Source organism: Manacus candei, unplaced genomic scaffold, assembly GCF_025592945.1.
Source record: "Manacus candei isolate 608988 ecotype Guabito, Panama unplaced genomic scaffold, ASM2559294v1 h1tg000050l, whole genome shotgun sequence".
In the NCBI taxonomy this organism is placed as follows: domain Eukaryota; kingdom Metazoa; phylum Chordata; class Aves; order Passeriformes; family Pipridae; genus Manacus; species Manacus candei.
In genome coordinates this window covers 23,671,656-23,696,797 of record NW_026138098.1, presented here as the reverse complement: position 1 = coordinate 23,696,797, position 25,142 = coordinate 23,671,656, and the positions used below count along the sequence as shown (strand labels likewise).

General features: G+C 35.4%; 1 long non-coding RNA gene across 1 annotated transcript; it reads right to left on the bottom strand.

The window, feature by feature from the left end:
* Window positions 1–2,058: 2,058 nt before the first annotated feature.
* On the bottom strand, window positions 2,059–24,729 carry LOC127477133 (uncharacterized). The gene is made up of 3 exons (XR_007906866.1): window positions 24,596–24,729; window positions 23,716–23,757; window positions 2,059–2,161 (listed from the first exon to the last, which is right to left on the bottom strand). It is a non-coding gene; the product is annotated as an uncharacterized LOC127477133 (long non-coding RNA).
* Window positions 24,730–25,142: the final 413 nt, after the last annotated feature.

Here is a 25,142-nt window from a genome sequence, read left to right as displayed (position 1 = left end):
TCGCCTTCCCTTCATCCCTTGCAATGCCATGCTGCCAGTTATGAAAGCTTGGTGTAATCCCCAGAGTTTATAGAGAAAGTGCATTAGATGTAAGGAGGGCAAGGCAGACATTGGCTTTGGCAGTTTGTGTGAACTGATGAAAAGCAGCAGCTAACTCCCTCAATGGACCAAGAGAAATGCATTCCCCTTTTGAATCACTATTCAGACAGTACCAGAGCAACTAACCTGACATAAGTTCATCATGTTTGTATGTTTTATCAGTAACATAGAGTTCCACTAGACAATAAATATTTTCATTTTTTCATAGTTTGCATTAGTTCTGCACCTATCCCTACAAACTAGCCCCAGAGTCAATTACAATTTAAAAACCTGAGTCTAATAAAAAGAAAATTGAATCTTTTTTTTTATATGATGAAACTGTACACAAAGTGAGAGGCAGTGGATTTAAGCATTTGGGATTCTGATTTTGATGCGCTTCTGGAACTGAAATCTCATCAGGAGAGAAGCACACAATTAAAACAGCTTTCTTTTGCATTAGTTCATTCACATTAAGCATGGCAAGTTGTACACAGCAGAAAAACCTCAGCCTAGATTAGCATTTTTTTCACAATGTGAGAAGAGAGTAAAGGGCACACAATTAAAACATGGTGTAAGCAACGGAATCACATCTAGTTTTAGACAGATGCTTCAAGCCCACACAAATAAACATTCACTTGAAAATTTCTCATCCTTCTAATAACATAGTTTTCTCTTGCAGCACTGTTGTGAAATCCTCTTCTCTTAAACATAAGCCATGAGGTATCTGAAATCTAGTAAGATCTCCAATGGAGTTTTAGCTATATTCATTAAAGCTTGATATCGCGTGGTCAAATACCCACAGCCATTTCTCCATATGTTCACAATTATTTTCTACCAGCATCTTTGTGTATGTTCTCTATGACATGCAACACACCATAGCTAGTGAATGTACGGTATGTTCAAAAGTCACCAGTAAGTCATTATATAAATACTATAAATGAAACTCCTTAGAAGCAAAGTGAAATACAATAAAATCAAGACCATTGCTTAAAAAATCCTTTTGACTAAGAGTTTGAACCAACAGAAATTAGCCCCCTCTGATTATACTAATGAACTAATACTGACAATGGTGCTATTATTTGCAAAACAAGCTCTTCACTGAACTATGAAAACAGTCTGACATCCCACAACTCAATTAAAAAAAATATTCCTTCACCATCCCCATTTATATAAATCAAATTCCTTGACTGTGGTCCTCAGTAGCTTTTTGTTGTGCCACGAAGATAGTTCACTGGTTTTTTTACTTTTTTTTTTTTTCCAGATCCCTCGTCACAAAATTACAGAGGTTGCTTTGCAAAGATGTTGTATGTGATAGATGTAAATGCAGAACTCTTCCATTTGCAAAATAGCAATGGTGGGAGACACTAATGATGGACCACGCAAACAAACAGTAGTGCCTACCCTAAAGTCCTTACATAACTTTACAACAACTCTCAAAAATGTAGACAGCAAGTATCAAAAATATAGACACCCATCTATTTGATTCATCTGTGCCATTGGCTGCTAATGTGGAGATCCATTAGCTAAATAAATTCTTAGGAAAGGCAAGGATTCTTAGTGTGTAACCGGTTGCTTGCTAACAGGCTCGAGCAGGTCACAAAGCCAAGAGAATTTTCTACCTTTGACCTTAAGACAGTCTTAAATCAATTCTAGTCTGACAGTATTCAGCTCTTACTGACCAGTGACCCAGAGACTGATTTTAGATCTCTGGAGGTTTTCCAGACCAACTCGCATTCAGCAGTAGCTCTAGTGCTTTTCTTCTGGTAGGAATCTCAACCGAAAACGTTTCAGTACATTTAAGACATGTAGTGTGCATGTCCATGCACTTCCACAAGTGCACAGACTCTTTTAATGTTTTAAGAGATCAGTATTTTACCAATCGATGCAGTATCAGTTATCCTTTAATAAGAGGAGAATATTTATTTGGTATATGCTTGAAAACAGAAGAAAAAAATAAAGTCCATTACCTTTTAAAAGACCTCATAACTTTCCTGCGTGCCTCTTCTCATAGTTTATCCTCGTTGCCAAATGCAGACTTCCACAAAAGCACCCCAGGAGAGTCAGGCACACGGCCTGGTGAGAGCTGAAACACAGAGTAACTCTTCTGTAATGAACACTTTGTAACTCATTACATGTTATGACAGGTTTGTAGTTTCCTCCCTGCTACAACAGACCTGAACGTCTGGGGCACTAATCTGGCACAACATGAAACTAGCAAGGTAGAACAGCAATGAAAGATTTTAGGGAGGTTTCTAATACTTTTGTGTTGATGTCAAAGTAGGTCCAGCTTTATCCAGGTAATTGCTAAAAGACTTGAATAAGGTCCTTCAAGCTTTGCTGTCATCTGTTCCAAGACAGCACTAGCTTCCTAGTTAGGATGCTTTTTCTAATGACAAAGCAACCTGCAAAGCCTCAAGACGTTTATTTAATGAACCACAGCTGATTGCATTCTGCATTGCTACACTTTTACCGTGGCTCATACTGATGAGCCAGCTTAACAGGTGATTGCAATGACTGGAACTAGAGAAAAAAATGCAGTTTTGAGAAGTATTTCATTGCCTCACCCTATTTAAATTAAATCTAATAAGAACTTAAAATACCCACAGCCATCTGTCCCTATGTTCACAACTGTGTTCTAACCAATGGTCTATGTGGCTAAACAGCTATTGATTAAATCAAGAAGTAATGCAGCTGCAAAAAAGAGTTGTGAAGCAAGCTGGACTCTTCCTTTCCACTGCACCAGACCTGCAAAAAATATTATTTTAGTTGAATATCGAACCCACTAAACACAAAAAGTCAAAAGCATAGCAGAGGAAAAAAGAGGTTCACAAACAATGACTTCACAAAGTAAACAAACAATTGAGTGAAACAAAAAAAAATCCCCAACACTGATATCTAAAGAGTATAAAGAGAGCCAAAATTTGGCATGGATTAATCCCACAGAGAAACTGAGGAGCTCGTGCATTTAATAGATTCTAAGGACACTCTTGAGTGATGGGAGTGGTGAAGTTCACTCTGAAGATAGTTACCATTTGATTTATCCAACTTACAGAGATCTGTACACAGACAAAAAAGCTGCAGCAGCTGAGAAAGCACTTAAATACAATACTTAAAAGCACCGTGATGTACCATGTGTTATGGAAATAGGCAACTGGTATTTACAGCAGAGAGTTGATCAAAACCAAGAAGACTGGAGACATGAATGAGTACTATTTATGAGAAGTCTATGATCATATTCACCTCCAGAACCAAACAGTTGGTGTCAGCCTGTGCCATTCATCTTGAGGTGGCTATAATAGGTGATAATGATGAATGTATTCCACACAGCCAACACCTTTACTAGCAAGGTAAATCATATTTAGCATTCTCCACTTTTGAAGTATGCACCCTAAATATTAATTTACAACCTTCCATGGCTCTTATCTTGTAGGCCAATATTATTCATGAACTAATTTTTAGCCTTTATATTTTCATATTATTCTTCTGGATACTTGTAAGCAGCATGGAGCCCACTGAAGCTTTTTAGATGTTGTTAGGCATCTCCTGTGCAATGAATCCTTATATGCAGCAAACTAGTCTTTGGCCACAGAAAAACACTTCCCAAAGAGCAACTTAACCAGCTGAAATAAAAGATGTAGCCATCTCCTAAAAGAGGAAAACAAGACAAAACAAGGGGACTTCATTATAGATGTTTTTCCATACTATCTAAGCCTACTCTTTTAGTTGTCTACTACCAGTTCTCACAAAATAATACACAGAACATAAACATCTTTCCATTGCACTCATACAATCTCCAACAAATCCCTGATCTACATGTGTCATCTTTGGACCTCATAGAATTCCAAGAACTTTTCTTTCTTTCTATCAGGTAGTTTTTAAAAACCGTGTATATTTTAAGAAGTCACAATGGCCTGTGGCAAAGAAGTTTCACAGCTTAAGTTTGCTTTCTGAAGAGAAACAATTTTTGTTTATACCCATTACTTTCACTTGCTGCAACTTTAGTTTCATATTGGTAGGGAGAGTGGAACAACTTGACAAGCTTTTTTCCCATTATTCTCTGTGCATATTTTTTAATTTTCCTCATTACAGATTGAAAATTCCCATTCAGTTTAGCTTTTAGCTCACATGGAAATGTTTCCATCCCTTACATCATCCACATTGACCATGTTTCTTTTTTTTCCCTGCACTTTCCCTAATTTCTACATCACCTTTTTTAAATTTAAAAATCAGCACTGTACATAGTGCTCAAAATACAGGCATAACTTGGATTTGTACAGCAGCATTTTAATTTCCCAGCTTGCTTTCTAATCTTTCCCTACTAAATCCTAATATGCTACTCTTTTGGACCATTGCTGAAAACTGAACTCCCTTTTCATTTTAACTATCGTAAACCAATTGTTTTCACCCTGAATGTTAAGATATTTTGTAATCTACATAATTCATGTTTATCTTTAAAACATATTCCTAAATAAATATTCTTAAAGAATTATCAAGCTATTCTCTTCTATATTTAACAAAACAGAATCTATAAAAATGAAACAAAACAAAATAACCAAATCAACTTTTTCCTTGCTAAGAAATATATTTTGCCTTGATATTTAATTTGGACACAGTAATCACTTTGGTTTGTTGCTTGTAAATTTGGCTTTATTTACACAGACATTCCTATATATAATACAGATAACCGGATCTACTGAAGATACCAACTAAGAATTTGCAAGACTTTTTTTTAAAATAAATTTCTATGTGGTTTAGTCATAAGCAAAATAATCACCTCAAAGAAAATGTACAAGGAGAATATTTTGTCCCATTTCTCCCCTCTTGTGCTTCCTTCATGCATTTATTGCTGTTATTGTGGACTGTAATTTCTACATTAGTATTTAAATGGACACCCCTTATGAGAAGGATGCTACCTTTATTCTCTTTCTTATTTTGCATAGTCTCTGGAATTTTATTCGAAATTTTATAACACATCTTTCTTAATTCTCTTCTCTTCTTCAGAACCCAGAGCTTACCCTATGTCTTCTTACCATTTTGACAAGAGCAACATGCCTAGTTTCCCTGGAAAAAGCTTTCCAGCAATTCTTTTCACAAAATTCTTCCTCCTGAGATTTCACAGAATCACTGAGTATTCATTTCAGTTAGGCCACTACAATTTTAAGGAACAGCAACTCTTTTGATCACAATACATCTAGACAGCATCTGAAGTTAAAATGTTTCATCACCACATCTTTGAAGTTTTGTTCAAACTGAAGGCATAGATCAAAATTTGGAACAAGTATCTCTGAGTCCATGTTGCATTCTGAATGGCTATGCAGCAGGAACAATTATAAAGTGAATGTTTGCAACACGTAGTACTTTTCTGTTGCTGCCAGTACACATACCATATACAGAGGAATTACAACAGGACATTATTGATGATTAAATGAATTCTTAAGGCAATGACTATACATCAGTGTCATAGCAAAACCCAGTTGTATAGCTATGGAATAAGACAAAATAACATAGTTCCTTAATCTTATGTCCAATAACAGTATGATTCAGTGTAAGATAATGTATCAAATAGTGTGTCCTACTCTTTTTGGACATTAATCCTGACAGAAAAATCTTTAGCTTTGTATGGATTAGTCAATGCAAATTCATTAACTACTTGTCATGCTTCTAATACAATCTGCCCTGACCCCAAAGACTTGACAGTGTAGTGTTAATCAAATCTATGGAAGTTCCCATACAGACAACACAATCTGTTTCAGGTTAGACATATTTTAGACATATTTTTTTCCCCTAAAAAAAAAAAAAAAGAAAAAAGGTTAAAGTACGTGAGAAAAATTTGAAAAATAGAAATCTAGTTTATATTTTTTTTAATATCCTTTGATATTAATAAATTTATTCACAGTTTTCTATATTGAAACAGAAAATAAAATCAAGTAGAATTTTAATTTGGCTATTTTTAAGAGTTGCATCTAGAAAACTGCCATCTCTTTAAAGTAGCAAATCAGAATGAAATGAATGAAATTAATGAATGAATGAAATTAAATTAATGAAATTAAAATATATTTTAATTTCAATGAATATGTTTTTTACACCAAAAATATTTTGGGGAAATTTATATAAATTCATGCTACCCAGCCATTTGCTGCAGATTGCTTTGATCCAATTAGAAAAAATATTGGTCACTGAACCCAAAGATACATGAAGGAATGGTGTAGCAAGAGTGCATAATATCTGTCTGCCTTGAACTCTTAAGACCAACTAAATTAACTAACAGCACCTATTAGCTCAAATCTGACTCTCAGACTTACAGCCCAAAATGTAATATAGTAGCTCTTTTATTTCTGTATCTCATAATAATAAAGTGTAGTTTTAGCAGTCTTTAATAAATTCAGTCTACAGCTGTATATTGTACACCAATATGTAATTTTTGACTTCTACCTTTCTAAAAATCTTTAAACAATTATCAATAGGATTTGTCTAATCAGTTTTCTCAGATATGCCCAAAAAATAAATAATGGCCTAATTATCAAAATAATTCCACTTAATACAAAAATATAATTTTCTTAATTTTATTTTTTGCAACAAACTTCAATAAGAATAATCATATGCAATGGCTTTTCTTTCAGGCTTTCATGTGTAGCTTGTGCCAGGCATTTTATTTTACCTGTCTGACCATGACTTGATATACAAAAACTTTCTAGCTTAATTGACACCTACCTCTCTTACTCAAGTAAGAGAACATTTTACATTTTAGAAGCTGAACACTTTCAGACTTACTAACAACACCTGTAGGTACTCAGTTTCATAGCAGTCTTCTATTCCAGGTGCAACTAATTACCAAGGAAATATGTCATCAGGTATACCACTCCAGGTTTGGTGCTCTTTATTTGATTGTAACTCTAATAGTTTAGACAAAACAAATAAAAAAAAAAACTTCTGAGCATACCTCAATGCATAGTCATGTAATATACATAAGTAATATAAATAGTAATTTATATTATTTTTTCATTTTTATAACCTTCCTTTGCAATGATGTAAATAATATTTCTCTTATTGTTCCCAGAAACTAAAGCAATATGAGAAACATTTCAGCCCAGAATTATTTTTATAATCTTTATTATTTTTACAGGCACATATCATATAAGTTACACTTTCCAGATGTGAAATCAATCACTCAAAAATAAACATGTGAATATCTTAATTGTCATGAAGAGCATTCTACAATCAGTAATGGTACCAATAAAGGCAGTTCTGTATCACTAGTAAAACAATGTTCAGTACTAAACTCTCATGATATTGTAGCCTCAGAAATTATTTGACTTGGATTAGGGTGATAAGATATTTCTTTTGTCAACTATTAAATGAAGCAATAAATAATGAGATAAACACACTATTGGTTCCTAAGCTATGCATAAAACCTTGTAGATAAGGATAAAATGAAGACCTGAATATATTACTAGATATTTTAACAGCAGATGGCTAAAATTCCATAATTAAGATTTCATAATCTAGAGCAATAGCACACCAGAGAAACCTGATAGCAAACCCAAACAGCTTTTGGAAAGATATGAATAACACCAATGTAAATAAGCCCAGTTCCTCTTTTTAGCTGTAGTCCTTGCCTGTGACAATACTGAAATGCCACTTTGTCCATCTCCTTGAACTGGGAGAACAAGACCAACACACTAAGGCTATATTTTCCAACACATATTGAGAAAACTGGTTTATGTCTTAGGACCATGTAAGGGAAAAGAATCTGTAAAGGAAGAGTAACAATCTGTGGGCACTCAGTCTATGACATCAAAGATGTGTTGAGGTTTACTTGCTTAAAAATGCCATAGTGTAGTACAGGGGATGACATTTTAGGATGGTGTGGGGAGATTCATTACCAGAGGAAAGCTATTGAAATAGAGACATATATATTGGAGTTAAAAAGAAGCAGTAGATACAGCAAGTTGGCCCTGAAATACCACCTAGGCTAAGCTAACAAGAAGAAATGCTTATCTATAGCTTCTGTTCCCCTGGAAAAAAGCTTCACAAGATTTTTTTTTTCATGACGTGCAGATCCAGTAAAGTCTTATCCAAGTTCTAAGCTTTTTTGATAGAGACAGAAAACTTGACAATATCAAAAAATGTGTCACAAAAATCTGAAACAAGAGTTTAAGAAAAAACAGGCTCACTAGAAAATCAAAACACTGCTTTAAAACAATTGCATGTTAAAAGATTGAAGGAGCTGCTTGCAGACAACTTGCAAATAGCAGAGGAATGATTGCAACAAAGTATTGGCTTTCTACCTATCAAACCAGTTTCAATTTTAACAACCTGGTTTTATATTGCCCTTTGATGCATGTGGCCACAGATGGAATTCACCTCTCTCTTTTGATTTTCATCTGTTTATTCACTTCCCTGTTTTTATTTCCTTTTACAAAAATTTTTAATTAGCTCCTTTTTGCCCATAGGGCTGTTTATGGATTTACCTTCATAACCAAAGGCTGTATTTCTCAAGTAATTTCATTAGTTTCTAACTTGTTAAGGAGGGTTCCCCCCCCCACCCCCTTTTATGCTAGTTATATTGGCTATCTTAAGACAGTTTCCTCTGACTATAATTCACCCAGAGATTTGCCTCAAAGGGATTAAATTTATAAATCTCAACCTTGTTATCATCTAATTTCATGGTTTGTTTTACCTTCAAAAAGAAATATCTTTAAGCCCATGAAAGTAATTTCTTGCATAGTCATTAGATCTGCACTTAATCACATGCATGGTTTTAAAGGTTCTTTAACAGATTTTTTCCCTGCCAAGAGATGTCTTGGACACCGAGGTGAAGTCATAGTTAACATGTAGGCATACAGGGATTTCTCTCCTGAATATTTAAAAGATCTTTGTGACAAACATCCAGATGATGTGGATGGGACTGCTGCTGGGTGTTGAAGGTAAATACCGCACTTCACATTTTGATTAGCCAGTTGTTAAGAAATGGAAGACCAACACCAGATAAGACTATCAAATTGCTATATATAACATTTAGCACCTTAATACATTGCATCAGCACTTTAGAAGTAATTAAAGTCACACAAGTTTTTTCTGAAGTATTTAGGTTATCCAGGACTACTTTATGCTCAATCACTTAGGCTCTTTTGAAAAATTTTCCCTGAACAGTTTAAGAAACGGCTTTAATAACCAAAAGCAAATAAAGTACAATATAAACATCATATTTGTCTAATGGAAGTGAAGCAAGCAGACAGCATTGTCCCAATTATTTACCCAAAAAGTTTAATTAATTTCCTAGTTCGAAACTGCTAATGATTCCCTTTTTCATTTACCCAGACACCCACTCTGAACTCTCACACAGAAAGCATGAGGGTAAGGAAATTGCTGTCTCCTATCACCACCCCTTTGCTTTACAAATTACTGCCACACACTCATTTTCAATCAAAGACTAGACATTCAGTCTTCCATATTGAAAATAGGTTTTTTGTCTCTATGCAGAGAAGCTCAGCAAACTGATACTAGTAAACAACACCTCTAACCCAGAGCGTGCTTTGCTTTTAACAAATTAGTTTGCTTCTCTAGAAAATGATCTTATATACCTTTGTCTTTTTTTGTTAACTCAGATATATTATGTCTGAGACTTCCTTTTCATTTGTTTCTTCTGCTGTGATATTATTGACTGAAACAAGGTATTCTTTATTAGAGAAAGTACTATGAAAAAAGAAAAAAGAAGGTCCACATCATGATGTAGATACTAATGTAAACCAGAACCAAGGAATGACATTACTGCTTTGCAAAACCAATCACTGAAAAGTCTAAAAGCTTATTATATTATTCATTAAAAGGGTGAAATGTTAAGACCACATTCTGCTCTGAACATCCATCATGACACAAACATCATGCTCCCACTCTACTTCCCCAAAGAAATGAAAAGGTTATGGTCAAAAATCATATTTTTTAAATTTTACACGAGTTGGCTTTGATATCAAAATGGCTATAAACACTATGGAGACTTTTCTGGTTTTAGTTTTGTGGAGGAAAAGAAAATGCATATCTGTCTCACTCTCTAATATATATAGATACACATTTATTTTTAATATTTACATAAATATATGTATAAATAAATAAAATTGCTAGCAAGCAATAGAAATTCTTATGTTTTTCTATCAAAATTCAGTAGTGACAATATTAAAATATTGATAAAAATTTAAAATAACAAATTTTCAAGCAATTGAGTTTAACATATAACACGCTTCCCTTATTTTCTGCTGCATTCTGTCTTCTCTTGTCAGTCACCAGCTCTGAAAGTAAGCATCTTAGTAATTTTTTTCTTATTTTAGGAAATCGCGTTTACCCCATTTGAAACATACTATTTTGGCTAAAAAAAAAGTAAACTTTAATATAAATACCAGTGTTTTGAAACCTCAATGTCTCTGAAATGTCCCTGTTAAGAAGTCATCTATCCCTATAGAGAAAATATAATCGCAACACTCTTTTCTACAAGAAATTTGAAGACAACATGGAGAAAGCATTTGTGGAGTGGAAAATTATTAAAGAAAAATACAGCCATTTAAAAATAGCAAAGCATTTTACATTGCACCAATCAAACTGATTGCTTCACAAGACAAGGTACCTCACAGGGATCAAGCATTTACCTTCTCTGTATGGGCACTTGTACTACTTTTTGGTATGGCCTATATCTACTACAGTGTAAAAGCTACCTTTTGATAGCTACTTTCTTGGAGAAAATTCTGTGTTCCTAGAGGAAAATTTTAATAGAGAAACTGTAACCAGTTATAGATAGTTATATCTGTTTATGCAAGATCCATACTGTGCAGATGAAGAAATCGCCACAAGTATGCCACAAAACAGGATGGGTCTCCAGCCATTGAATCATGAAATTTGTTAAATTAGGAGAAAAAAAAGGATTTAGTTATTCATGAGAATTCCCCTTCTCTTCTGTAGAAAAAAGTCTTGACAGAAGAGTTTTTATTAAACTCTCTTGCCCTGGAGACTTCACAATGTTCCTCCTATTCATCTGTATTGCCACATATTCTTAAGGAATTTATCTCTGACTGAAAAAAAAGCCCTCCTTTTGAACTTAATATCCACAGTTGTGAAGTCCCCTTTGGAACTCTGGGAAAGCTGGGGGAAAACTTCAGTCTTAAACTCTCAAAAAAATAAAGAGACAAGAAGAGTCATAGAAATTACTGTGTCTGTGTTTTGTTCAAAAACTGAATATGACCCATTTGTGAGCAGCACTTTCATTCTGACAGCAGAATGACCATCAGTAAAGGAGACATAATTTAGTTCAGGTCAGACATCGGCCTGTTACATTTAACACAGTTGTCAAATGAAGGGTTAATTTACTGCCACATGGCAATGAGACCCATACATAGTTATAAACTGAAGTTGGGAAAAGATATGCTAGTAGTGGGGTTATTTAGAGGTTAATAAGAATGTCTAATTAAAAATTAACAAAGAAAAGAGTTTGTGCAATTATTAACTGAAGATTAGATAATGAATATAAGGTAAAAAATAATTAAGCTAGTGAATAATTACCAGGGGAATTAACTAATAATAACTCAGAAAAGAAATTAATTTGCTAGTTTACCTTAAAAGTAGTTAATGTGTAAATCTGGTTATGGGTGGTTAACATGCAATGAATTAACAAGTAAACAAAGTGATCAATGAAAGAAAAAAATTAATGATTGATGGGGATATAACAATTAACCCAGTTTGCTAATTAATGAGTCATTAAGTAGTGAAACTTGATTGCTTGGTGAAGAACTGCAGCTCCTTAACTGAACAAGTATACATTTTTTTAATGTTATAGCTTGAGTGACTCTTGGATTTATATTAGTTCTGCCAATTTTTAGTAAACATTTTAAGTTTTGGAGTGCTGAGACACATAAAGACTTTATTTATTTATACACATCACAGCTCATTGTTCACTCTTGGGACTGTGTATTTTATAAATGAAAACAAAATTATTTTGAAATACATGTTGTTATTTTCCCCGACCAAATTAGAAACATCCTGCCCTTATGTTCAGTAAACACAGTGGGGTGTTCATATTTAAAGATTTCTTCTTGCATATGTGCAATTTGTCAGGTGGTTTATGAATATTTACATATTAATTGGCCTGACATCTGTCATAATTGCATATTAATTATTTTTGTTTTAATCAGATAATTGATTTATTATACTGCTGTCTGCAATTCTAGGGGAACATTCCTGAGGGACAATGCATGCATACACACAAATTTGGTTTTCTCCCTACAGCACTTATCTGTTGATGATCTGAAAAAGTTTTGCTGCTGTTTTTTTTAGTAGAAAGAGTTGCATTTTAGAATTTGATCCAGTGCTTGTCAAGAGTCAGCTGAAAGACTTCCATTGACTTCAGTGAGTTTCAGCTCAGGTCTTTAGTCAATGTAACAAAACATTTCTGAAAAAGTAGAATGACAAAAATCAATGGGCTTGTTGATTTTGGATCAATGTAGAATTACAATTCTAGTATACAGATTATAAAGGAAGAGGAGGTTAGGTTATAGATGTAGGAGAGTAGCAGGCACTGATTCTGCATAGAGATGGTAAACTGCAAAAATAATGTTTGGATTCTTAATTCACTGAAAGACAACTCTTAAGAGGAATTCACTAAATACTAAATACTTCAATAAACTGTGTGTATGCTTTCTGATGAGACAAACAAATTTTGTGTCAAAAAAACAGGTCAAGCTAATATATCACTATAGTGTAGCAATGGGCTATAGGAAATATATCCAGGAAAATTCTTGGAGGAGGCAAGGAAATACTCTGCTTGCTTAAACCCAACCAGCTCAGGAAAACTTGAAAGCATTGGTTCTCGTTACAGAAGATCTACAGTGTAGATTGGTCAACATGTCTCACTGCTCTCATAGCATTTGACAGAAGTATATACATTTTCAAAAGAAGGTTCTCTCACCCAAATCTGACTGCTTTCAGGTAAATGGAAAAGCCTGAGTTTCTAGTACCTTCACTCCTCTGAAAACATGGGAAGAAGTAAGTGTTTGGGTTACTAGTGCAGGAAAAACCAGTCCACTACTCACATCAAAAGTCTGAGCGTGATGTTCAGATGACATGAGGCAGACTGGAGTACCCATTTCAACAGGATATTCCCTTTGTGTTGACAGGGCAAGGAGGAGAAGGAAACAATTCCAGAGGTGATCCCAAGCTACAGCTGTAAGTAAACCAGGCAGAGGAGGCTGGAGATGAAAAGCAAATTGTTTCAAAAGGGCCAGTTGTATGTTCAAAGCAATGAGCATCCAACAGTTTTCCAATTATGGCATGTCTGATGCCTAAATCTCTCCATATTTTTCCCAAAAAAGGTTCATTTTATCCACCATCACTCTTATAAACATAAAGCTAACTGAGGTTTCAGCCATTTGAAATCCAGATGCTTATCTGTATCTCCACAATAATATTAAAAGCAGGAATGAGAAAAGCCTCAGTGATATTCTGTCATTACCATATGGCAATTAGACTACTATACATTTCACTTGATATTTCATTGATACAGCCACTTCCAGTAAGTTGTATTACATCTTTGAACTGGCCTATCCTAACGGAGCCTAACATGGATTTGGATGGGCACCAATATCACTTCAAACCCTGCCAGGTCCCTCAGCCGTACCATTTTTAACTTTCACATAATTTCTCATTCACAGTTTAGACCTTGAGCAGAAAAGAACTGCATGGCAGTCTGCCAAAAGGAGTGTTTATTGTTTATAAATTATGAACAACGTGTGTATTTCTGCAATTGGCAGCTTCTATCTTAACCAAAACAAGCTTTATTTATAAAAAATTAGGACATCTTGTTTTGTCCTATGTTATGGCAGATTGTCTTAGATGAAACAAAACACATATGTATGAGCCACATTGAAAACTAAGGTTTAGTTTGTCCAATTCCAAAGGATATATTCTAGTTCTTACATTATTAAAATTCATTACCCCTAATTAGGATGCAGAAGTAATATTTTATACATATCAAGTGGGAACCTGGTTACTTTTCATGGCATCTGCAATTTTCCTAAGTAAGCCTTAGTGTTTGCAATATTATCTGACTTTAGTGCAAATCCACAAACAAAACATGACAAATCAGATACTAAATCTGAATGCTGAAAACATTACTGAAAATATAATTTTAAAAATATTTCAGTTGTTTCTGCTGCGTTTTATGGAACACCACTACATTTACTTTGTCTGACAGTAACAACAAAAATCCACGTACACACAATAAGTTCACTAATTTCCTGATTTTCTTTTTAAAATCTTTTCTATTGTTCTGTTTCTTATAAAGGGACTCTAAAGGATCAGAAAAAAGGGCTGTTATGAAAATACCTGAAGTAGTGATAGAAATATTGAGTAACTCTGAAGTATTCATTTCCAAATAAAAGCTTGAAACAGTGATTTCAGTCCCTGAGAGAAGAATCTAACAATATTTGAAAATAATGAGAAACAATGACTTGCTGCATTGATAAATATCTTGGGAATATTGCCACAAAGTATTGTGACTTTTTAAGACTGGTACAATATGGTTTATTTTAAAGGCTAACTCACATCTAAAATGTATCTTGACCACATAATACAAGTTTAAAGCAATCATCTATACAAAGAAAGGGCTGGAACAGAAGTGAAAAAAAAATAGAATAGAAGAAAAGGGAGAAGTAAAAAAAAAAAAAGTAGAACAGAAGAGTCTCTTAAACCACTCTCACTCTGTCTTTCTGCAAGTTGCAGAAGACAGATGATCAGGAGAGAAATGGTAGAAAGAAAGGCTGGTTTGGAAGCTTATATGACACAACAGGAACCAGCCAGGAGCAGGAGTCCTCAAACAGTTTTGTGAGGAGACTGCTGAGACAGGCAAGAGTGTTCCCTTCATGCTGTCAGGAGGCACAGGCACACACTCTTCCACCCTCACCACATCACTGCTCTTCAAAGCTGACTGGGTGGATAAAAGCAGTGTTAGCTGCTCTACTTTTCTTTTTTTTTTGGTCTGGCACCAAGATGACTATGAGGGCAATGGTGAGTGTAGGAATCACCTGTACGATGATCATAAAGAAGATTTTTCCCACAGTTTCCGAGATGAAAGTTACCCAGCCTGGGAGCTAATTGTGTTACCAGCACAGCCACAGTGGAGTTCTGGGGCAAGGAGAGCAGCAGCAAGCTGTGCACAGAGCATCCTGCCAAGGGTGGCCATAGTTACAGCCCTGCCTGCTCCCACACATCCCAGAGAAAGCCCCAGCCAGGCTCTGGGCAGGGCAGGAATGGTGGGGCATTCCACACATAGAGCGGTGGAACGTGAAGCCCAGCTGGCATTAGCTGCAAAACAGCTAGTGGTGAAAGCAGCTGAAAAAATGAAGAAGGGAATTAGGAGAATGAGGGAGAAGATCCCTGCAAGATCTGCAGGGGCGTGAACACCATGCCACAACTCTTTTCTGTACTTGTGTTATGTTTTGTTGTCATGCAGGAAAGCATGTCACAGCCCATCCCTTGTATTAAGTAAATAAATCTGGGTATAATACTTTCTCTCTGTTCTCTTCAACCCTGACATTTTAACATTATTTTCTCCTCCACCTTCCTGGAAAGTGAACCCAAAAGGTAGCCACACCAGAACCTTAGTCCAGAGATCAAACTAAGAGAGAGATATGTGCATGTAAAAGAAATTGTGATTTATATAAATGTCAGTTTTAGAAATATACCAACATAATACAGTCAGACTTTTCAAGATTTCCAGCCTTACATGCACATACCTAATTTTCTCCTTCTAGTCTCTGACAAACACAATTTTAAGCAACTTGAAGACTGAAAGTTTTAAGATCTTTTAATTTCTATATATATATATCAGCTGTGCACACAACTTGGAAATTTTGTTGCTGAGTGTACATGGAGCTCATGAGAGAGCACACAGCACTGAGACACTGGTGTTCTGCCTGTGACATAGCATGACTAGAAAACATGTAATTAAAAGTTAAAAAAAAATACTATGGCATAGCCTTCCTATATGCCTCAGAATATTTTAATATCTCTATAGGAGATTTCTAAGTGGCAGATGTTTTAATTCAAACTGCACATTTATATCTCCATCTCTCTGTGTGTCACATTCTCCAACAGAGAGGTAGCTTCTGAACATATCTAGACTTTTGTCCTGTTTTGGCCTTGTTTGATTCATTCGATCTCTTGGTAGCCAGTAATTATAGCTATATATATAACCTTTAGCTTCCCAGTGATATGTATAGTTACACCTCTCCTCTCTTCTGCAAAATCCTTTAGCTGAGTGTTCTGAATTCATTCCTCTTTTGGGGATAATGCATGTCTCAGTGTTTCTGCAAGGGTACAGATCAGGGGCTATGGTGCTAATTTAGTATCAGCATCAGTACCGTGGAAACAGTTATACTCTGTATTGACTAATTTTTCTCCTGTGACTGTATTGAACCTGCTCCTCAACCTTTTCTTCACGGAATGCCATCACCATCTAAGTAATACATCATCAGTGCAGTTCACTCTGATGATGTATTATACTAACATATCATTAGTGCAACAGCAGAGCAAGGCGCTTTGATGATGTATTAATGCAATACATCATCAGAATGAGTCACTCCAATGATGTATAACTCAAAAGATGGTACTATCCAGGGAAACATGGACATTCAATAAATCAGGAACAACATTAAAGAATAAAATCTAGGACATCTTCTAAGGAAAAACAAAGCTTCAGAAAGCTTTGAATGAATATAGCATGAGGTTTTCCTTATTTAAAAAAAAAAGACATAGAACAGAAATTTTAATTTAATCAAGCATGTAGATTTCTTTAGAGTACAATTACTGTGATATTCAAATTTGAATTCTCTTCTGCAACGACACCAGATATATGCAGGGCATTTTAAGTTAGTGTAAGATGGTGTGATACAACTGGTAATATTTGAGACTTATCATATCCCACTTGGAAGCAGAGAAAAAGTAAAACAAATGCAAATAACACAAGTGTCTCCCCTGCAAAGAAAATGTTGAAACTTTTTTTAAACTGCTGAAAGGAGCAGTTAAAATTTAGTGTAAAGATTTACTACACACTTTACATAGATCTAACAAATCAGTCTATTGACATTAGTGCAGGCAGAAGTGGCAAATTTTAAATAAGTATAGCACTGAGGATTAAAAGGCACTTAGCCATGAATATTGACATAAATATGCTAGTTCTGGTAGATATACTTAATAGAAAAAAAAAGTGCTTATCCATTTATTTACATGACTTATTTCAACCTACCAGATGTCAAATCCTAAATACAGTAACTACTCATAAGAAAGCTACTAAATGCAATTCTGAGTTACTTGCAATATTTATAAGGGAGTTTAAATAACAAATTAAAAAAAAAATCTGAATTTCAACATCCTAAACAATATAAAGCAAGAGTGCTTCACTGGTCAGAGGAACTACATATTTTGGAGGGGGGGTAAAGGATAGAGGTTCTTTCCTCATCTGTCCTTCAGGTTTTATGCATGGCAGGGTCAGAAAATAACCACTGTTAAGAAATATCAGATGGCACTCTGCCTAAACAATGAAAAATTCCTCTGATGTTACCTGTTCATTTTTGGGTTTCTTATTGAAACATCACTCAGCATTTGCTCACACATGCAGGCATCCTACTCACCACATACCTTAACGTGCTTAAAAGCGAGTAACTTCTGAGTAAGTCTTTTATACTGTGAGACCTATTGTTCAGCAACAGTTCTGCAAATCCCCCTGCCCTGAGAACAGATTTTTGTTGTTGTTGTTTTGTTTCGTTTTAAATTGGCCTCAGCTGCATTTGATTGCTCCAAGCTTGTGGAGATTTTCCAGCTGAGGCCCTGCAATCCCCGTTAGGACTTAACTCCTCAGTCTCACTTTCCCCAGCTCCGCAAATCACAGCTCTGCTGATACAAATAATAAATGTGCTCATACGTATGTGGAGGAATGATAGAGAGAAAATCTCATTGTTTAAGTGGTAACCCTGAGCCCCTGTGTTCAGAGCAAAGCCTGATGCTCCCGGCACATGGTGATCCACAGGGCTTACTGAGCCCTTGCCGTGGTGCAAGCACAGTCCCAGCAGACATTGCCAGCTGTCATCGCTCTGAGTGGAACTCTGGCATTTCAAGACATCCCAGTCACTTTAAAAAGGAAATCACTTTTCTTGAAGCGTTTCAAACAATTTCAGTCTGTAGGAAGAAAATATATTTAAAACATATTGAAAACGCCCCTGACGATGGAACAGAACTTGTACATACTGATGAGAGAGAGGATATGGATCTGCTTTGCAGAGGTTTGTTTCCAAGTATCAGTTTACTTCAGCCTGCAACCTACACTTCAGTATCACCGACCCCATCACACCGACCCTACACCCACAGAATCAAAGCTGTAGGTTCTCTGTGACTGCAGAACTTCACTACATAGCCCTGGCCAGCTGGCATCCATTACAGAGGCAATGCCTGCCTCTGGGGGCACGGTGGCCCCACTCCCTGTAGTCACAAGAAAAGCAGATCCTCTCTCCTGTGACCCTCTCTGGCTGGTGATAATAATGTGAGTAAATGTCACAGATGCAGCAAGTTGCAGTGCTGCTGTTTGGGTTTAAAGCCAGGCACGTTGACTCAGAGCTCCAGGCCAGGCTGATGTTAGCCACAGCACAGGGTATGTTGGGGTTAGAGAAGAGTCCACTCCATCAATAAAACACAGTCACCCTGAGGGGCATAAAAAGTATACAGGGTTCTTAACTGCCTCTCAGTAGTAAAAAGAAAAAGAAGTTTTCTTTCCTCTTAACAAAAAAACCACCTTCCTATACTGTTTTAGATTGAACCAAATCCTGCCCATATTCCTAAGGAGGTGCAGTTCCTCACACGCATTTAAAAGCTTCCCTAAAACTCACCAGTTTTCTATGTGCTTTTGCTGCAAACAACCATAGTTTTCCCTTTTCTTTTTTTGAGTCCTTGGGCTTTCATGACACCTAATGAACTAAAAATACGCATTTTGTGCAAAAATCAAACAAGCATGGAAGAACCCAGCTAATGTCTCTGTCTTTTAACCAGTGGTGCCAGGCCATGACTTTCCTTGTAAGTGTTGAGGCAGTTGTGTCAACAGAGAAAAAGAATAGAACAGAATTACAAGTGGGAAAGGAGCCTCTCTCATTTGGTTTAACTCTTAATTGAAACCATCCTACATGACAATACAGACAGTAGTCAAGAAACATTGATTAATATCTTAATACCAAAGTCCTTATCAATTTCAAGTGCAAATTAAGAGTATTAATTACATCATGTGTAAGTCCATACCTAGTGATTTGTGCTAGAGGTAAGAGGGCTCTATCAACAAGCCTGTGGTTTTATATTTTACGACACAAACATCTGCACTGCCTTAATCTACAGGGCAGGCACACTCAAAATGAGCATATTTTAAGTAATTGCTTACTCTTGATCTCTTAGACTTCATTACATAGGGCTGAAAATTGCTTTGTCCTTTCCTTCTTACTTTCAAGAAAAGGATTACTTTTTAACTCCTATCTCCCATTTTGTATGTAATCGGCTATCCTGAAATCATGTGAATGGTCAGCAACAAAAATAGAGTGAGGAAAACAGTCCATAACCTTGATCCTAATAATTTGATTTCTACATCACACTAACTACTATCTTGAACGCTGTCCTCTTGGGTTTGCTGTTCCTTGAGAGGTCTTTTTATATTTTATTTGTTTTTTCTTGCAATTAAAACTATTGTAATTTGATGTTAGGAAGTTGCCATTTTTTTCAGACTGTTTTCCTAATATTCTTTTGAAATAAGGAAAATAACATCTACTGAGAAAAATTTAACACTCCCTCTTATTCAGCAGTGTTGTACTTCCAACTGAGTGCACTATATAGCTCCAGACCACAGGTAGAGCAAGTTTAGTTGGCTTCAAGGAAGACAATCCTGAATATACTTTTAACTTCAAACCATTCTGTAGATAGAATCCCTCTTAAAAAATTTTATTTAGCCATTAAAGCTGGGGTGGTAAGTGCTAAGTCATTCTAGGCGTTTAGTTTAGAATCATCTTTCTCACTATGATAGTGTCTTTATGTAAACTAGAAACATTCTTAAAGTCAAATTCTTTCTAGAAACATTCTTAAAGTCAAATTCTTTCTCTGGGCTCTTGTACCTTGAAGTTAAAATGATTTTATTTATTTTTTTGTTTGTTTATTTTTTTTAATTTGAACAGAAAAAAACTAGTGACTCTACCCAAAGATGGCTTTCATCTTCAGAGTTATAGATGCTAAGGTAAGTGCTTACACTTCCCATTTAAGGAAATGGCCTGAAGTTGTGTCATGGGAGGTTTAGGTTGGATATTAGGAAAAGGTTCTTCAGCCAGAGGGTGGTTGGGCACCGGAACAGGCTCCCCAGGGAAGTAGTCACAGCACCAAGGCTGACAGAGTTCAAGAAGCATTTGGATGATACTCTCAGGCACATGGTGTGACTCTTGGGGATGGTCCTGTGCAGGGCTGAGAGTTGGACTCGATCATCCTTGTGGGTCCCTTCCATTTCAGCATATTCTGTGATTTTGTCACACAGCATCTTACTACTGTTTTTCATATATGTCATGGCATCCCTTGGGATGACTCCTCACCTGCACTGAACCATAAAATGGCTCTTCTTTGAAAGCTGTTCTTTGAAATCTGGATCCAATAAAAAAATGGAAAATCAAAGATAAGAATACAAAGGATCTCCTAAATCCACTAACCATGAATTTTATTACACCAATCTCTTGGTGATTTAACATAACAAATTATGTAAATGGACAAGCATATACTTGATTCAGTTCTGATTATACCAACTGTTAAATACACTGAAGTGGTTCTGTGGGAACATCAATATGTTCAAGAAGTTTTCCACTCTTGTAGCAATAGGTAGACAATACGTTTTTGAGACTGAATATTTGTGAGTAAGCTACAGGCAACAGCAATATTCACATCTAACCCTGTTAAACTTTTGTAATGCCATCTTAAATCCAGCTATAATAAATAAAAACCTCTCTCTATTTTTTTCTCAGCAGTTTTACAAGATGGAAGTGCAAGTACTAATAAAATATATGGTTTAATTAACTAAACTTATGCTGTAGTGTACATTAGAAGTGGATGATTTACAGAGTGTTACCCTCTTCAGGACAGAATAATGCAAACAGCATAATTAAAAGTTGATGAGAAGTGTATTTATTGAGTACACAGGAAGAATAGACACTCAGATTTATGATACACAAAGTGTACCTTTCATTTGCAATATTAACATTTTAAAGTCTAAGCATCAGCATAATGCACCCAAACTGTTCTATGCAGCATCCATATAATTCAGTCCTGTTAATCCTCACACTGCCGAAGGTAAATTATGTGACCAAAACATACACAAGTGTAACATGATATATTGTGATATCATGATTATGTTCATTGAGATGTCTGTGGAGGCAATATATCACATTTGCCTGTCTCTAAGTACATGTGAAATAGTTGAAGGGCCAATCATTTATTTGTGACATGAATTTCAGGGCTATCAGTCATAGACCCATCAATGCAAAAGAAGTCACTGTTTAATTTTAATGAAAGTACTTTTAGAAAATTCCAGCTAGTATTTATGTAGATCAAGGTCTACTGAGCCTTGGGTACTTGACATATTATTTTGAGAGTTCAGAGAGTGCATAACCATTCTAGAAAATAAAATGTATATTGATACCTGGGAATTATCAAACCTGTAAGCTAGGTAGACACAACATCACAAGACAGTTATTTTTATTCCTGTCCTTATATTAAATCCAGCCCATGATTATTTCCATTTTTTGAAAAATACATTTTTGGGGGTTCAGAGACAGATACTATGACAACACATTATCCAAACATCATCACTACTGAATTTTTTTTTTAGAGAGACACACACAGATATCTTGGTAAAAAATAATGGTTTTTGTCAATATCTAAATCATCAGGTAGATATACTCCCAACCAGCTGTAACATGTCTCAGTTATGAAACAAATTTGTCTTTCTTGTAAGAGTATTCTATTTTGAACAGTTTGATGAAAAAAGAAACTTAAAATGGGGGTTTGAAGATCCATGTTAAAACATAATAGCAGCAATAGCAGCACTAGTTATAAAACCAAATTTGGAGAGAGGGTACAATTTGGGGAAAAGAAAAATAAGCGCCTTTATATAGCATCATCTTTACATATACATTCTTTTCAGAAAATTCTTTTTTGGGAAGGTGAAACTAGATGAAAAACATCTGCTGGTCCTTTACAATTAGGAGTTTAATTCTTTCTGAAAACTTCCTTTTTTTTTTTTACTTATTCCTCTCCCAATTAAAAATGTATATACATCAAAATATTTGGGGTCATTTTATGAACTCAGCAGAACTGGCAAGCAGGTCTGCTAATAGAGATGAAAATAGTTATTAGCAGGTTTTTCACATATAACATGATTTTTATGAGAAGACAAAAGACTCTGTGCCCTCTAACTAGAACTTTCTTGTTATCCACATGTAAACACACTAAGGCAAATTTACTAGAAAAATGGATGGCTAGATTTAAAGGACTAGTTTATGTCTTTCCCATTACCAATGCTCAATAAGACTTAGGATCCCAGTTATTTGATGAGAAGCACATAACTGTGGATAGGTCCACTACCAAATCTCAACTACCTCTCTGGCTGTCATATTTATGAACGCAATCTTTCCCACATGCACTCCACACTCTCAACCCAGCCCTGCTTTGTGTATGTTGACAGTTAAATGGCATTTTAAAGCTTTGTATTAAGATTTCAATAAAGGTGGATAAGTAATCACTACATGCCCAAAACACTCTGCTCAGCACACTATCCTTTCTTTCAATACAAATGTGAATGGTTAAAAATACACACCAGATTTTAACTAAAGACAATCACTTGTAAGTTGGTACAGCCTCAAAGTAGTTACTAAATGCTGGTTACTAAGGGATTTTTTCCTTCTCTACCTATAGGTGGTTAGGGGCAATTTCTTCAAAAGTTTAAAAAGAAGCTCAGAGTGTTCATTTGTGCATGATTATTTCATCTTGGATTCATGTGGAGCCCTTTTCATTAAGGGGTGTATGTAATTACATAGGACTGATAGCAACTAGGTCACAAATTAAAATCTACTACAAATATCAGGCTATGTACTTCTCAGCTAGGCAAACTGGGATTCCCCTTTTACAGTATCTTCATTTTTTTCATTACAGTTTACATCTAAGTTTAAAGAATAATTTGCAGTTCTGGTGTGGATTTGCTGTGAGGCCTTGGAAAAACCACTTGAACTCTTTGTATTTTAGTTTCTTAAGTTGAAAAACACTAGATGATTTCTGTTAATTACTTTTCACTATTTAAAATTAACTAATAAGCAAAAAACCTCTGTGCATTTTAGGTATTACTATTAAGAAAACTATACATTTTCGTATTGTTGATGGTATATTGAATTATTACTTTCAGCCACAGCTCCTTTTAAGCACAAAATAAAATAAATTAAAAAATCCCCAAAGTAGTGAACAACCAAAGGAAAGAGGCATAAGATAGATAAATTAAGTACAATGAAAGTAATATAAATTCTTTTTCACAAACTGCTTTCTTACCTTCTTTTAGAGCTTATTCGGTTTTGGTTAAATTATTTCATTCTGTTAAGAAAAATATAAGGATAGATATGTTAAAGTTCACACCACCAATCAATATTGAGAGTTTAAAATTAATTTGTTGGTCTTTTACTGGGAATAGTCAACATCAGATACCTAACATACATGAGCTAAGTTTACTTTTGCTTAATGGGAAATGTCTTCTCAAGGGCAAGTCAGGATGTAGCAAAGGACAGAATAAATTATGTTTAGTGATGGTCCCTTTGGGATAAGGCTAATTTTTCCTAAAGAGAGCTGTGAAATGCATGTATATTAATGCAGCAGCTACCTCTACATAATTTCTCAGGATAATACTTTTTCTCTTGGAAGCACTGTCCATACATCCATTTTAGTGGTTCTGACGTTTTTCAAAAAACAGACCTTTAATAAAACAAAGACTTAAGCCAAAATGTAGTAATTTACTATTACTCATTCTACTTGCATGGAGTCTGGCATAAGAAGGCTGGTTTATAACATTCTTTTTCACTTAATTTTCTTATGTTAAGGCCCCTTTCCAAGTTGGCTTTAAACAACTGACACTTTGGCAGTGACAGGAATACTGGGCTTTCCATATTTTCCCTTCTATTCCATAGCATATGAGTCATGAGACTCAAGGCTCAGGTATGCTGATTGAGATAAAATGACTAATTTACTGTGCTATAAATAGTCAATATGACCCCTTACAGTACCTGCTTCGAAACCAATTTCACTTCAGTTATACAAAGGTTGGGTTTATGCTTACATCTTTTCAGGTGTGGCGTGCTCAGGACCTGCCTCAGTTTGCCTTCCCTCTGTGTGGAGCTGGAGCTGTGTAGCATACACACTTATCTTCAAAGTGCCTTACCTTGTCCATTGTGCCACGAGTCATCTTCTAGTCACTGCTACTGACGTCCTCACTCATTGTTGAATATACCATTATTTAGTGTGTGACTGCTTTCCTTTGCTGCAATTGTTCCTGGATTTCATCCATAACCTGAAGTGTTAGTGGTGTCTTTTAGCGTGTCTTAATGCTACAATGCAAGATTTCCAGACATGCAGGAACTGTTCCACAAAAAAATAAGTGGCCTATAATATGTCGTCATAGCAAAGCAAACAAAGCAAAATGACATGACCATGTTTCATTGATTTCTCCGTTCATTACCACCTATGCAGGTGAAAGAAAATTGAGACGTCTAAAAATACTTCTAACAAACAAATCTGGTAACGACTGAATGATTTTCTCATTCATATTTGAAATTAAACTACATTGTTATGTCATCTGTGTTGGAAAATGGAGTTTCTCTTGGGACCAAATAGATGATACAATAGATGATATTGTAAATAGCCACTTTTGCCATTCACTCAGCAGCAGCTGAGTTACAAAACAGAAGCAATAGAGATAAAAGCACTGA